Source organism: Micromys minutus, assembly GCF_963924665.1.
Source record: "Micromys minutus genome assembly, chromosome: 22".
NCBI lineage: Eukaryota > Metazoa > Chordata > Mammalia > Rodentia > Muridae > Micromys > Micromys minutus.
The window spans coordinates 33,108,616-33,125,725 of NC_137957.1; the positions used below are offsets into that span (position 1 = coordinate 33,108,616).

The 17,110-nt window shown below is 38.3% G+C and overlaps 1 long non-coding RNA gene across 1 annotated transcript in view; it reads left to right on the plus strand.

Annotated features, from left to right (window-relative positions):
- The first annotated feature begins 506 nt into the window (after positions 1–506).
- Positions 507–17,110, plus strand: part of LOC308434863 — a 36,809-nt gene continuing 20,205 nt past the window's right edge. Inside the window, exon 1 of the long non-coding RNA XR_013975493.1 lies at positions 507–795. This is a non-coding gene — a long non-coding RNA (uncharacterized lncRNA). The remainder of the gene's footprint in view (positions 796–17,110) is intronic.

Here is a 17,110-nt window from a genome sequence, read left to right on the forward strand (position 1 = left end):
CAGACTACAAGACAGGATCTCAGAAAGGCAAGCTGGGTACAGTTCCTCCTATGAGGCTTTGCTCAACTCAAACAAAAGCCACTTTGTAATGAATGCTGAGACAGTAAACTGCCCCATAAGGTGTAAGAAGCTACAGGCTTTTGGATATAAAGCTAACAGGGTGGGATGTATATGATTCAGCAATTTGACCACAGATATGAAAACATGTTCTAAGTGACTCCTTGCTAACAGTGTTTAACCTTGAGCCTTGTTTTGTTTTGTGTTGCTTTTAATAGACGGAGAGTTATGGTGTCCCTGCCAGCCTGTCTTTGGAATGCTTGGCTACCCTCAGTAGGATCAGTACAGATCAGATGCCTATCAAACAGATCACCCAGGTGTCATGACTGTGGTCTGGAACGGTTTCTATGAACACCCATGCAGGAATGGAAAATTCACAGCCCTGTGCTGTGTCATAGAGATGAGAGGTTATACGTCCCTTCTCCTCCCTAACAAAAAGAAGACAACAAACGGCTTAGTTTTGCTGGAGATTGTGAGGATATCAGGTATTTGTATTCGTTTCCAGGACAGCTGAGTCACAGTGGGGCAAAGGGACAAGGCTCCGATGTGCTTTCTCACAGGTCTGGGAGCTAGAAATCTGAAATGTAAGCTCTGGAAGGCATAGTGACTTGTGTTTCCTCTATTCCTGCGGCCATTGTCACCCCTCCATTGTCTTGTTTTTGTGGCTTCATCTCTCTGATCTAAGTCCACATTTACCCAGTGATCTTTCCCTCGCATCTGGATGCTCAGACAGCCCGGGTAAGATTCTCCTTCAATTTTATTCCTGTACAGAGGAAAGATAGTGCTCCAGGAATTAATGTGAGCACTCTGTTCCTCAGGTGAGAAAATCGTGGCCATGTTAACCACTCCAATTTTGGGGGGTGGGGTTGTGAACCTGGGAGAGCAGGGTCTAGAAATGAGGGTGACTAAAGCCTTGTACAATAGTCAACTTTAGTTAGAGCATTGGACAATTTATACTCTGAGGGTTAAGAAGAATTACAATTGTAAGGCATTCAGGTACAAAGGCAAGCCACAGGTGGCAAAACCATGTTTTCTATAGAGGCACATGAATAACCATGTCTTTATCTGGAAATTGCCTTCATATATTGTCACTTCTGAGCATGTGGTTGGGTTATACTTCTCAGACTAAAGTCTGCCAGTCCTTCCTCTGAGTTTCTCTCTTCCAGCTGTCCCAGAGTTTGTCTTTCTGGAAAGCCCTACTTGCTGGTAAAATGAGCATTTGGTTCTTATTACTTGTGTACGGTGCGTATCGTATAGTACACTTTGTAGCTATATGCATGGGTTTGTGCAGGTGCTCTTGAGTGTACGCATATGAATCTGAAGCCTGAAAGTTAAAGTCAGATGCCTTTCCAGTTGCTGTCCTACTCACTATTTTTGGCAGGTTCTTCTACTGAATCCAGAGTTTATTGATTTGGGAAGACTTGCCAGTGGGTTCCAGGGACTCATCCTGTCCTTGCCTTGCCTGTGGTAGTTTGAATGGAAATGGCCTCCATAGATGTCTAAAGAGTGACACCATTAAAGGGTGTGGCCTTGTTGGAGGAAGTTCAACACTGGGCTTTGAGGGTTCAGAAGCTTGAGGCAGGCCCAGTGTCTCCATCTCTGCCTGCTGCATGTGTATTGGGTTATAGAACTCTCAGCTCCCTCTCCAGCACTGTGTCTGCCTGCATGTTGCCATGTTTCCTGTCATGATGATGGTCAAAACCTCTGAACCTGCAAGCTAGCCCGATTTCTTTTATAAGAATTGCCATGGTCGTGGTGGGCTCTTCACATCTCCACAGCACTGGGATTATTAATCCAAGCCATTGTGACCATCTATTTTTTTTTTCATCACATGTTGTAGGAACTCAAGCCTAAGCTCAAGCCCTCATGCCTGCAGGGGTCACACCCTCTATGACATCCATGTTCCCAAGCCCTTGTTTATTTTATTATTGAGAAAATTTATGTGTTATTCTTTTTCTTAAGACTTATGCTCACTTATTTATTTGTGTGTGCATGTGTCTGTAGGACTCAGAAGACAACATTCCGGAGCTGGTTTTCTCCTTTTACAAAGTAGGTCTTGGGGATCAAGGGCAGGTCTTCAGGACTCGTCACAAGCATCTTACCTGCCAATTGATCTCCATGGCCTTATACAGTATCCTTAACGGAGTTCTTTAGCGTACCTACAGTTTTAAATTTTCATTGATAAACTTACTTTTAACTAACTCAATGCTTGCCAATATCTCACTGCTTTAGTTTTCCGTGTACCCATCTTAAGTAATCTTCAAACTTGGTGCCCAAATACTTAGAAACTTCCAACCTAAACTGTTAGTACATCCACGTTTGTCTGTGTTCTGGGTGCACCCTACTATCCTCCCAGTGATCTCGGTGTTCCTTTAGAATGTGAACTGCTTGCTCTTTAGATTTGTTGTGTAGCCAACAACCTTCCCCCTTCCCCCTCACCCTGGGTGTTCCTTTGACGTCTCTCCTGCAATTTATTCTCCATCTGTTAATTTGGGCATTAGTACCCTCTTTCTTTGTCTAAGCATAGTTCTGGGGCCTATTTTAGAAACATCATACTTAAGGTAAACATTTTGCCAACTTGCCTATCTGACAATTTAGCCATCCCTATTTACCAGCAGCCTGTTTAATCTTTCTTCACCTTAAGTGATAGTGTGACTAAGTTTGAAATTCTGAATTGGAAGTGATTTTCTTCCTTAGTTTTATAGCCACAGTACCACTGTCTTCTATCTGCTGAGGCCATTGAGAAATATGATCTCATTCTTGGTATAATGTTTAGCGTGTTACCCTTTGTTTTCTCTCTGGCAATAGCATTTTATCCTTCTGTTTGTAATTGAAATATGTATTTAACATATTTTATTAACAATCCTGGGGACTTAGTTCTTCTATGAGAAAACCTGACATCATTAATTCTTAAAAATGTTTTTTTAAGTTTTTTGTTATAATAATAATTTTCTTCCTACATTTCTTTCTCATTCCATGCTGTGCATCCTTTACCTGAATGTTAGCTCTCATTGGCTGATATTATGTTTTTATTATTTGCTTCCTATGGATTTCTTCATTTTGTTCAACTTCTTACATTTTTTTAGGTTTCTTCAGAGAAATATCATGATAGGCTACTATACTTTTCTTTTCTCTAATACACTTAAATTTCACTATCTCAAAATATCTGCTTCTGAAACTTTCACAATACTCTAATCTAATTAGTTATCTAAATATGCTAAACATCTGGGGTGACTAATTACAATTTTTAAGATGAACAAATTCTCTTATTTTAATCATTTTCTTGTATTCTTTCTTATTTTGGCTTTGTTACTTGGGACTGTTTCTACATTTGTAATTTTCTCTAGGTGGCTGCTGATCCTCTATTTCACATCTTAGGACTAATACCATAAAAAAAAAAATCTCACTGGAAATGCTGCTTTATGAGCAGAGCACATTGGCTCTTGGATGTTACTGCAAAACAATGGAGTCAGGATTCAGTAGATGTGTTGAGCCAACTTCGAATATCAGGATGTGTAATAATTTCCTATTGGGATGCTCAGCCCCTCTAGAGGCAAATACACTGCCCAGACTTGTAGCTTCTTAATGCAAGTGTCAAAGAAGATCACTGCCTACCATGTAGATTTTCACCTAATTAGGCTTTTCTTCTTTTTTCTTTTATTTTCTTTATTTATATTTCAAATGTTATCCCCTTTCCAGGTTTCCCTCATCCTACTGATACTAAACAATGCCATCCTCTGCTACATATGCAGCTGGAGCCATGGTTCACTTCATATACTCTTTGGTTGGTGGTTTAATCCCTGAGAGCTCTGGGGGTCTGGTTGGTTGATATTGTTGTTCTTCCTGTGGGGTTGCAAACCCCTTCAGCTTCCCCAGCTCTTTCTCTAAGTCCTCCACTGAGAATCCTGTGCTCTGTCCAATGGTTGGCTGTGAACATTTGCCTCTATGGTAGTCTCTCCTGTTCTTCTCCATGGGTACTATTCCTGTGTCCAGGCCCTGACTTCATTCTGACTTGCAGAGATGAACTTTTTTGTCTAGTTGCTTAAGGAGAAAAAGAAAGTCATTTGTGAGGGGAAGAGAAGGAATTTGGAGAGCTAACATTCATATCTTTCTATTTTGTCTGCATCTCAGCATTGCCTTTCGACACCTTGCATGCTAGATCTCAAGCTTTTCAGGGTCGCTGTGCCATACAGACATATATAATACAGGTTAGGTCTTTCTCCAGCTTTAGTAGACAAAACTGTCTCTCTCCTTGGTTAATTTCCACTGTTTCCCCCTATTAAATGAACACTCTTTCCCATGACTTCACAGGGGTTTCAACAATTATTTTCTTGTCATTTTATGTCATTTTTTTTAAATAAAAGATTTTATTCAAAACTGTCATTAACTTTTGATAAGCCTCATTTTCCTCATGCATAAAATAAATAGGTTCTATTAGGTCAAGGTTTCTAAATATCATGTAATCAATGAGTACTTGGATTGTCCTAGAATTACCATGGGAGATTGATAGGTCCTACTTATCTAAAAACCTAGGTAGATGAGTGTGGGGCCCTAGTTTTCATGTTTTAATCAGCTTTGTGAGTGCCTCTCAGGACAACAGGATTTAGGAATTACTGTGGCAGTTGCCTGTGGTTGTTCAACTCTAGTCACAGCACTTTTCCTTGGATCCTGGATCTGCCCTGGCTAAGGTACAAAGGACTGACTCTGTCAAAATGAGAGTTCCTTTGGTTACATAGCCCTGTGAAAAATGTGGTTTAAATACACTGGAGTCACTAACCTGACAAGGTCTTTCTTTGGCTTTCTTCCAACATCTTCAAACTTCATAATTTTTTTCCTTATTCACATGACTTCTTTACTTTTAAGTTTTCATGGGATTTTTGTTTTCTATGTTTTCTAAGAATTGGCACCCATAAATATGAGCGTGCATGCATGCGGGAGACAACGAACTAATTCCCTCAGGGAACCGCTGCCTCCTCCTCCTTTTTCTCCTCTTCTTCCTCTTCTTCATAGAGATAAAACACAATGACCTTAATACTAAGAACCAGCATTCAGACACAAGGCATCTAAGAAAAGAAATAGATATTTTTGATGTTTTCTAGAAAATGTTAATATGACTTGATGAAGGTGGTCTATATTTTCTGATTTCTTAGTGTTGTTGGTCCTTCTTAGGCAGAAAAAAATGGTATTTTATGGTACATTTAAACCAGTTATACACTCCTTGATGTGTGAATATTTCCTTGCTTAGTGCCTCATTATGCCTTGATGATAGGGTGCTTAATTAAAACATGTGTATCCATATCATCTATTGATAGACATCCAACTTTTCTCATCAGTTCAATACTTTAAAAGTCAAGCTCAGAACTTTGACCCACAATCAGTTCTTTCAATGTGTTTGTCAATGGTATCTTAGGTCAAAAGTTTAATGAGGTCTTTGCAGATATTAAAAGTCTTTTTAGTGATAAGGTTCTACATGACTACTGCACCTTGCTCTGACTTCCAGTACACTCTATTAAAGAGTAGTGGGAAAGTAGACAGTAATTACTGTTCATCATACTTAGTCAACATCATACTCATAAAAGGTTACTTCTAAGTGTTCATTAAGTACACATTGTGCTTCCACTCTGTTCCCTAGGCAGTAGAGGAGAAAAAGAAATAAGAGAACTGGTAGAATTTTCTTGCTAGAATTTATATAATAACTAGATATTTTACAGTAAGTTTCTTGGTAAGTTTGCTTCTCCTTCCTCTCTCCTGTCCATGGTGACAATCTCATAAGCTTTCACCAGTGTTTTCCTTTCCAGTTACCCATGTTTCATCATTTTGGATTGTGCCTAGAAGTCTGTAGAAACCCCACTGAGATGCAAGGCAGGATAGAGCAAGATTTGTCGATGAAGATTATGGAGTCAAACCCTGTTTATATCTGGTTAAATATGTGACCATGCAGAATATGAGTCTAATTCCTCACCCTTAAAACAGATTTACTTATAACCTCAGTAAATGTTTATTACAAGAAATATAGATAACTTGTTGAAATGTATTATGTTCATGTGGTCAATAGATATTCAGCGGTATGGGTTAGAGTAACAGTTCTCAACCTGTGTGTTGTGACCCCTGTGGGGGCTGAACAACCTTTTCACAGACCTAATGACATCAGATATATCAGAAATCTACATTAGGCTTTATAATAGTAGCAAAATTATAGTTATGAATTATTAACAGAGATTTTTTTTATGGTTGGGGGTCACCACAACATGAGGAATAGTATTAAAAGGTCATAGTGTTAAGAAGGTTGAGAACCACCAGATTAGAGGTAAAATTTTGGGGAACCTAAATCCTGCAGACATCAGAAAATGGCTCCAATGCCAGGAAATGGTTCTGAAAGATCATTAAGGCGACAGAACACTCATGTCTGGTGAGAACTTTCAGTTTGCTGTGTTTTAGTCTGCTGTAGCATGATTACTTTTATTATCTAAAACTATTAGTTATGTTCATGCTGCCTCTCATTATTCAGAACAACTAGTAAAGAATTAAAAACTAGTGGGAGTTTGCTAAACGCAACAGCAGCAACAGCAATCATTACGACAAAACCTTCTAACCTCTCTATAGACAAGAATGTAAGTTAGACTGAATTCATCAAACAACTGCTTTCTCTTTCAGACTTGCAGGCCACCCAGGAAGAGCAGAAGGAATGTGGAAGAAGGACAGGATTGGTGTGGTTGAACTGCAGCTGCTGAGAAAGAAGGGCAGGGAGTTAGGGAGGGTGCACTTTACCTGGGGCTTTCTGCGCTACATTCTGTATTTGTATTTTAACTTAGAAAGAAACGATAACATTGGAGGGTTAAAGAGAGGATTGGTTTGCTCCTTTTTTAAATTATTATTTTATAGAATTGAAAATTCCAACTGCGGGCTAAAAAGGTGGATCAGAAAACATGAGGCCAAAGGCAGAGGCGAGTGGTTCAATCAGGTATTGCTTCAATCAGTTGAGGTGATGGTTGCCTTTCATGTAAGGGGAATGAAAACAGAAAAACTTGGAAGTCACTTAGGAGGCACAGTCCCACAATTCCCAGGATAGGACATCATGAAACTACTTTTATTTTTTGCTGGTGTATCTATGAATCTTTAAAATTATTTAAATTTTAAATAAAATTATGAAAATAAAATTTAAAAACTAAGAGTCTTTAAAATATTTTTAGAGATATATTACTATATAAATTCATGTATGTAAAATACATATATATGTGCATATAAAATATATTACCTAAGTAGATTGGTCTGAGCAGCAACCAAGGCCTCAAATATTATATTGTAACCATATAGATATTCACAAAAATGTGATGCTTTGGAGTATGACTAATCTTAAAGCACTTCTGGGAGGTTTAGCCAATTAGTGAGTTATAAAAATAATTCTTTGACTTCAGAAAATACTTTTGTGTAAGCGTTGACAATTCTACAGAATAGATTGAATAAGTGAAAGGTGAAGTCATGTTGATACTTGCATTTTGCTTTAGAGCTAGGAAAATCATGGTACCTTTTGAGGGTGGTGAAGAAAGCAAGCTGCACCTATTTGTCATCATAAGGATGAGCTTAGTTTGGGTATGAGCTAGCATAGTGGGCTGTCTTAACTAGACATCAGATCACAGTGGCTACCAGACTAGGAAACAGTCACCAGTGTCAGAACTGAGGAAAGAAAATAAGAGGGAAAAATGAGAGAGTGAAGGCAGGTGCTAACATTGCTCAGACTTAGGATCGAATAGATTGTTGGTGACCTTGTAAATAACATCAACAGTGTGACATGAAAAAAATTTTCCCAAGTGCAGTAGATTGAGGAGTAGCAGGAAGGTAAGAAACTATAATGATCAAATGATCAAATATCTTTTAGATTCGTCGCATATTTATTCCGCTGCTGGTTCAAATGAGATCCATCTTGCAAGTAATGAGTAAGGAGGTTGGTAACTGGCTAGAAAAAGTATAGGAAGACAATTCAGACATATTTCTTTCCAGTACAGAAGAGTAACCAAGTTGGAAAACAGTCTTGCCTCATATGAGTAAGTCCCTCTAAAGGAGTGTTTAAAAACTTTTTTATTTTTAAAACCACCAGCACACACCTAAATTCCTGTGGAAAATTGAAGCATACCCAGGCTTTATCCTTGAACATTTTGACTAATTAGGTCTCTGGTGGGTTCAGGGATGTGTGTATTGAATAAGTTCCCAGGCGATAATGAGGAAAGGAAGATGGATCAAAACGAGGACTATGAATTTAGGAAACCCCCATGAAAGAGGTTAGAATTTACATCAGGAGAGACAGTGAGAACATAACAGACAGACAGACAGAAAGCCTTGACGAGAAGTCAATCTGTGTTGTGATGTACTTATGAGAGGGGTTGGGAGGATGTGTGAAATCAACCATATAAGGCTTTTAGAAGCATTGTGTGAATATGAGGTAGTGTTGCAGATTACAGGAGTGTTAGTTACAATCAGTATTTTGACTTGGAATGGTGGTTCATATCTCCTATCCTGGCACTTTGGGGGCTAAAGTAGTAAGATGAGAGTTCAGGGCCAACCTGGAAAAAATGACCAGAGGCTGTTTCAAAAGAAAAAAAATGCCTGGGGATGTAGCTTAGGGGTAGTTAAATTGGCGAGCATTTATAGGGCCCAGGGTTTTATCCTCAGCATTTTATTTTTATTGTTCTCAAACAACATTTCTAATACTTTTGCCTCTACTTACAAGAATGTTAGAGACATATATCCTTTATTAGAGAATAAAATTCCCATGGTCCCAAATCCAAAAATATACTGCTCATTTTCTAATGAATGGCCTTTCCATCTTAGGGCAATTCCTTTTATTTAAGCAATTAAAAATTTTTTGACACTGTAATCATGTCATTTTACTTGGCCCTTCCTTATCTCTAAACCCTCCCTTGTGCCCTCAGTTCGTTTCTTTCAAACTCAATGCCTCTTATTATTTCATTTTTCTTACACACACACACACACACACACACACACACACACACACACACACACACACACTCCTGAGATCTTGACACTTAGGTGGCTGAAGCAACAACCAAGTCAAAATATTAATTTTCCAATGTAAGGCTCCATTAACTCAATAAGACCTTTGCTACATTGCTATCTCATATTTGGGTTTGTGTGTGTGTGTGTGTGTGTGTGTGTGTGTGTGTGTGTGTGTGTATGAGTATGTGTGTGTGTGTTTATGTAAATATATGTAATTGAGCCTTCTGAGTCTGTATGATGTTCTTTGTACATGCTTTGAGGGCTGAGCATTCAGTATTGGATAACCTATTGGTGTGCTCTTCCATTTTCTAGAAGTGTCAGAAGCCACACCCACGCAGTCTCAACAACTCTACAAATTCTCTAAGACCCCAGATAAAAAGAGTAGCCATTCATTTAGGTTGAGATTCATGTCAGGTTGAAAAACGCTTTGCTCATAGACTGTCAGAATGAATCATTTTGAATATTATCGTATGGCAAGATGAGGTCGGAAACTTTCTGGGTGGAGTTACAACTATCCTGAAAGGTTATAGTGGGAAGTATAGACCAGCCTTGGCAAACGAGCCCCTGGAGCGCAGCCAGTTACAGCTTGTTTTGTGAGCAAAGCTGAGTTGGCCTACACAACTACACCCATTTGTTTACGTGATGTCTGTGGCTGCATTCCCACTGCAACTCCTGGACTGAGTAATTTTGAGAGACTACCTTCCCATGCAGTCTGAAATACTCAGGGTCTGGCCCCTTTCATAAACACTGGCTGTTGCCTGCTAGAGATCACAAGTTTTCAAATTATGTTTGTTTCCCATGACATAATATTAAATATTTTTGAAATAGAACCCTGTATTAAAATATATTTGGAAAATTCTTTATTAAACAACATTAACTAAAATTTATGCAGTTGGACAAATGATAGCATTTAACAGGGTCCTTGGTAATTGATAGGAGCAGGGTAAATTATTTATATATCATACCCTTATTTTGTTCCTAGGAATATTGCTTGTAAGGACATCTCTAACATCATGTCGTTTGGAAGAACTTAAATTAGTCTGGAGGGAGGCCTTGCCAAAGCTATAACATTTTGTAAATTTGTGTTCATGGTCTTTTAATTCTAAGATGTTTGGATAGAGAACCTTTTTGGTTCCAAAGACCAGGAAACCATACCCTGGGCTATATTTATAGTCTGACCTATGCAAAGGAAATTTTAGCTTGGAGTGAGATTCCCAAGATTTCCTTCTAGAAATGGAGACAGGACATAGCCGTTTCAGCTTCTGAGGTGGTATCTTGGATAAATTATTGGATCCAGTGTTGAGGGGTGTTGTTTACAGAGTCAAAGTAAGACTTTCATAGATGCTTGACTCTTGGCTGTTTTGAATGCTTTGCTTACAAAAATACAGTAAAAATTATATTCTATAACTGCATTGGTATACATAAATATAATCTGGGTTTTATATATTCATTTTTTCTTATGATTTGAAATGTATTAAAACTAAAACATTTCATAGTTCCTAAAAATATCATGGGTTCCAGACATGGTGCCTACTCTGCTTACAGGGTGAGTCAGCTCTGAGAAATGACAAGGCATAATATATTTCCTGCAGACTGATAGCTTCTGGAGGCTTAAGGACTATGTACTCCCCTCCCACCTCTGACACTTAAACATTTTTTGAATATAGTATTGATTTAATAATATTTGTTGAGTGAATGAGTCAGTGATTAATTTCAAGGTTCTCAAATACCTCATTAGAAGATGAGAAAGTAATTGAAGTAAAAGACAGAGGGTTCCCCCAAAACATGTGGCTGAATCACACAAATTACTAAAGCAGATCTAAACACCCATTGTGATCAAAAGGGCACTTGAAGGTAGGTTTCTTATTTGGTAAGCATGACCACAGCAGATCATATACTGTTCAGTCTTAATTTCTTAATTAGGAGGAAAAATATTAATTAGGGAGGTTTTATGAAAACACTTGACTACAAGCCAGAGAATATAGCTAATGATTTTATACTATTTTTGACTATGAATTCCTAGCAGGTTTTAAATACTGTTACAGTGGTAAAGTCATACCTACTTTATTTAAAAATTAAGCTCTCTCAGAAATATTAATCACAGAGGATATGGTTACAGGAGATATAATATGCTTTCAAAGGGCAGGACATTGGCTCCTTCTAAGAGCAAAACAAGTCAGAATGTTCTTAAAATATACTAAAAGACCCAGTAAGCCATGAACTCAATTTTCTTCTAATATGGACCTCTCCTGGGAGAATATTTTTACCTGTCTTTTGTCATATTCTGCTTGAGCCCAGTAACACAGAGACCACAATGTTTTGCTTTCATTAAGAATTGTACTTAATCCAACATATAATTAGTAGGGAAAAAAGTTAGGTCAGGTAATATATCACCCAGCAACATTAATGCAAGGAAGATTTAAGAGCCCAACAACTTACAGAGTGAATGTGTAACTACTATTTATTTGCTATTAAATTGGGGAAGAGAGGTATTACCTTATCTGACAGCAATTTCCTATTGAATTAAATAACCCGTCACTGTGAAGAATGGAGGTAGGTCAGACTTCTCTGAGTTACAGAACATTCTATAATTTTCTCTAGTGGAACTATAGAGAACTCAAGGAGAACATCCAGGGTGAACTTCTGAAATACAGAGCTGGATACACCTTCTATGGTTTTCATCGGGAGAGAGGGTGGGAGAAGCCAAGACTAATGTAGGCTGGCAATTCTGTTTTGTAATACCTTTGTCTACCATAATTACATGGCAAGACCCTGTGGCTGAAAATACCACATACTTTGTCTACAGGACGTTGAGAAATAAATCCTAAACCAATTGAGAAGCTTTCTCCTGGCTGGCTAGTCTTTCTTGTGCTGGAAGGTACTGTGCAGTCTACTGGGGAGCAAAGGGCATCAGTATCATTACTCTCCACTAGACTGACACTCCACAATACTGACTGGCAAGGCAAGACGTGCTTAGTGGTGCAACAGTGACATGTCTATTAAGGCTCATTAATTACTTTTTGATTCCATTTGAAGCCTGTTTCCTAGAAGGGGATTTCATGGTGATGCTGTAATTCTGGTCAAAAGTCCATGGCTAGTGAATTCATAGGCCTGAGGTAGAACCTGCCATTGTTATTTTTTAAATAATCATGCTATCAAATTACCTTCTAAATATTTGTGTTTATGCTCACAGACTTAGGCTGTTCTAAGACTTAGTGAAGCTTCTTTTTCTTTTCCCTTCCTTCCTTCCTTCCTTCCTTCCTTCCTTCCTTGCTTTTTTCTTTACTTCCTTTCTCCCTCCCTCCCTCCGTCCTTCCTTCCTTTCTTTGCAGTGGGTATCAGGCAATGTAGACATGCATCATGCTGAGAGTGAGTGACTAAGAGCTTTGCCCTATGTAGGGCATCTATATTAACCCCAACACCAAAAGGGCTCAGAAGAACATCTCATAAGCAGTGGCTGGAGAATGGGGAACCATGCTGTGAAATGTTGTCTTTTGGACAGGACATGGTTGTCACACTCATGAACTCACAACAGCCGTGCTTACCCACACAAGACAATAATAAAAGTAACCAAGCCAGGATGAATCCTAGCATAGATGGGAGAGCCTGTCTCCTGTCCTCACCCTGCACTGAGGATTTACTAGGAGGAGGATGGTGATTTTTTTGTTGAGGATATGGCAATGCCATGCTTCAGTGGATGGCTCTATACCAATGCACAGATGGAACTAGTGGGTTGTCAAAAAAAAAATAAAGAGCATGAATGGGATGGGGGTATCTATTAGATATAAGGGGAGCTTGAGGGGGAAATGGGGATGTAGGTGTTAGGACTTCATACATGGATGACATGTTGAAAGTCAAAAATATTTACAAAAGAACTAAATAAAAATAAAACCTTAGTGTAAGAGAGGCTATTCTTACCTTTGACCCCATAATCAGAACTACCTAGTCCCTGCCCCCTTAAGGCAAAATAGCTCATGGAAAAATGAGAACCAAAATGTATTATAGATTAGATAGGAGAATTAGAATGTATTATAGATTAGATACCGTGTGTTTGAATACAGAAGACGTGTGTTCTAGCACACTGAAGATATTTTCCACTGGTAAGTACATCAAAAGTTTGTCTTTCATAATCTCTGCCCTCTCTAGTTCCCAGGGCTTATTCTGTAGCCTTCTTCTCCCCACAACCCACAGTAGCATTTCCATCCAGCGAATGCACTTGGGGCAAAGCTTCATGTCAAGGTCTGGTCTGTAATGAGACAGGAAGAGGCAAGTTATAGAAAGGTATAGAGTCTTTCAAGGTTATGTTTGAATGGGTCTGAAAGTTATACTCTATTTTTTTATTGATCACCTGAAAGACCAGAATACTTAGCATCACAGTGAGATGTAGACTTTGGAATATTAAGAAAGAAAAAAAAAATAGTTTAGCTGCAGAGAATTTACTACAAGAGCATTCACTGTATGTTTTGTGAGTGTCACCGTTCTGATTGATGGCTTGGTGGAATGGATTTTCAGAAGGCAGTTGAACATGGAACAGACCATGATTTTAACTCATTACATGCTACATAGTGAAACTAGAAAAGTCAATGATAATATTCATGGTCCGAGAAGAAATGATCAATGAAAAACAAAGGAGAGAATCCTCAAATATAAAATAATTTCAAGGGCAACTTGCAATCATCCTTTCAGGTGTGTATTAATAGGGCTGGTTTGGAGTCTGGGATTCATGTAGCTCTTGTAGTCTTGGCGTGGTGTATATCGAGGAAAAACAATAGATAATTCTTTGGATGATTTAAGCTTATTTTTAATTTTCTGGTTAAAAGTTTAGTGTTTCTCATTGTGTCCCCTAGTAAAACCAAATTATAGATAAAATAATTTCCTATGACAGCAATGGTGTCTTGAAATTCCTAACATTGTTAGACTGGGTGTGACTGTTCTGGCAAGACCGTTCGTTTGTTCTCTTCCGTTCAGTGCTTTGGCCAATGTGACCTTACAGAAGAATTTTAGCAAAAATGTTGATTCTATTCATGGTAGCAGTTGCTGATCTCTCAATAGCTCTTTGTGTGGGCTCTTCCTTCCCTCTCCTAAAACTTGCAATTAGCCCTGGGTAAGGAGTCTTTCTCCCGAAATTCCATTTAAGGGACCCATAATTTAAATGTACATTGGGAAACACCAGAGACAGAAACTAAGAGTCTTGCCAGACACCCCGGAGAAGCTCCACATTATCACGGGGATTTCACATCAGAATTACCTTACAAATCTTCCTGCCTAGGTCTGGTAGAGAGAGAGGAAAAGGAAGGACATCAGATGAAATGTGACTTCTCCATCCAACAACTCTAAGATGAGATGGAAAAGGATCAAAAAGCAAGTGCCTGACCTTTTCTTTGTCTCCAAGATAACTGAGTCTGGAATAAGGTCCATTTTGTTGTGGACCCAGTGGCTTCTAGGAGCACAAAAGGTCTCCTTCTCCTCCCCCTCCCCATCCTTCTCTTCCTTCTCTTCCTTTTCTTCCTCCTTGTTCTACTCCTTCTTTTCTTCTAGTTCTTTCTCTTATATTTTTCCTCCTCTTCTTTCCTCTTTCTCTTCCTACTATTCTTCTTCCTTGTCTCCTTCCCCTCCTCTTCTTTTTATTCTCCCCGTCTTCTTTCTCCTTCTACTTTTTCTTCTTCATCATTATCTTCTTTTTTTTCTGAAATAGTAATTCAGAAACCTACATTGTGTACTTAAGATACATAAAAGAACAGTTCTTTTTTCCCTTTTTCCGTTTTTCTTTTTTTTTTTTTTAAAGCAGGTGTATGTGGACATGGAGTTTACGGGTTCTGCCTGGTTAATAATTACAAACTTTCAGCCATCTTACACAGGTTGTGTACTTTATGGTCTATAAAACCTCCATCCATAACTGTGGGTTGGCTCCTGTTGTACATAAGAGAAAACTGATAATTTTTTTGTTCAATTAATGTCAAACATGAACAGACTCTACTTACGTGCTGATAGGAGTGTTAACAGCTGATCTTAGAAAGCCAGTTCCAAAAAGCAAAGAATTTTGCATTATAAAATATTATGTGAATATGTTTTATTAAATTTAACCTTATTTTGTTTTAAATATCACCTTTAACTTTAGTTTTCCAAATGCAGAAATAAAAACTGTACATTGTTAAGACTCTAGGGATACTTAAATTTTAACAACCACAGTGAAAGATTTTAATATTTGGCTTTTCAGTCATTTGCCCTGATGCCACTTTTGAAAGTGAGTTAATTAATTTAATTTTAAAATTAAAATTAAAATAAACAAGTAATTAATTAATTTGGGGGTTCTAAGGACTGAACCCAGAATGTTGTGCATGCTAAGAAAGCATTGTGCCAACTGGGCTACCTCCCCACAGTCATGCAGCTACTATATGTCATAGAAAGTTTGTAAGCTGATGCTTTATTGAATGACAGATCTTAGTCACTGATTGGTACTTTTTCCATTAAGTTTTTAATTTATATGGATGTTGCAGTTCTGCATTTTCCTAAGTCATATACTTAGATGTTAGTGATGAAAGCCTCTGAAATTCTTTGAAAGGACATCTTGCTTGCCAGTCTCACTTGCTATGTAGACAGGAAAAGTATAATTCAATGGGAAGCAATGTACCTCAGGGCCAGAAACCTGCTTTTCAGAGATGTAATTTCCAAGATATTGACAGAATGCCTTTAAACTCCCAAGCAAAGTTTAAAGAGAGACAGCCCATGAAAGGCAGGCGGTTTGCTTTAAAAAGCACTGCAAAAAGCCCAAGTTGTCTTTTACAGACTGGAAGATAACAGCTTAACCAAGACAAAAAGCGGTAAGTGGTTATTTATCTACAATGGCTATTGCTATTGTAACAGGACACAGTGTCCACTAACCCCAGGCCTGTTCCAGGGAACTGCATGTTTCCTTCACCAAGTAAAAGCACAGGGCTGGTTCCCTGAATGTCAGGTCACCTTCTTCTCCAGAACAATGGAGCAAAGAATCTCATTTTCATGAGCTTTTGTCTCTTTGTAACTTTTCATTTGTGCCATGTCCCCATTGTGACCCCATTGTCATCTCTTTTGTATATATATATATATATATATATATATAAAACTTAATCTCCCACAGAGGCTATCAAGTTCTAATTGATTTCATAAGGCACTGAAATAACAAAAAATATTGTTTTTTTTTTTTCTTGAGGGATTTGGAACCCTGTAAAAAGTACTTTCTGATTTTTGATCCCCTCATTTCTATTTTGCTGTTCAGAAACATAGGAATAACAAAAAAGTTTCTTTGGAAGGTTATCTGTGGATTATACAAAATATGTTCCGAGAAAGTGTGAGTTATTTTTCCATCTCTAGAAGTGAATGGTTTTTGCAAGTGCAATCTGCATTGATTTAACCTCAGCTCTCGACTTCTCATTGCTGAATATCTGCTTATGTTTCCTTTCTCCCCATCTATGCTCACTCTTAACTGAGGTTGCTTTTTACTCTTGTTCTGGATTTTGTTTACAATTTTCTCCAAGCATGCTTTCCCAATTTCCTTTTTCTGGGAAATTAGCTAAAAGCACCACCAAGTTCATTTCAGAAGCAATAAAGGAGTGAATCATCAAACAACAGAACAGTAAAATAAAGAGACATATTTAAACCGTTTACAATCTTGCAAATAAAGATAAAAACAATTTGACAGATCATGGAATTTGAAGCCATAAAACTTCGAAGTTGCCATTCAAAGACGAGGTTGGACCCCACCTAGACGTCATTTGGAAGAGAGTGTATGGCATCTGCCCTTTGACTCAGCCTGGGTAAGGGACTGCTAGTCTGTCTCTTCCTACAGTTTGCTGATTTCTAGCTCATGAGGGCAAGCAGGATTCTATGGTAACCAGAGAACTCCACTGACCCCGTTGCCAGGAAAGGTATGCAACACAAAACCAAAACAAAGCAGACAGGAAGGAAGGGGCTTTCCCTATGGCTGACTCGAGAGATGTCAGAGGAAACATAAAAACACAACTGGGAAGCCCCAGCACCATGTTTTAATATTTATAGTGAAGAG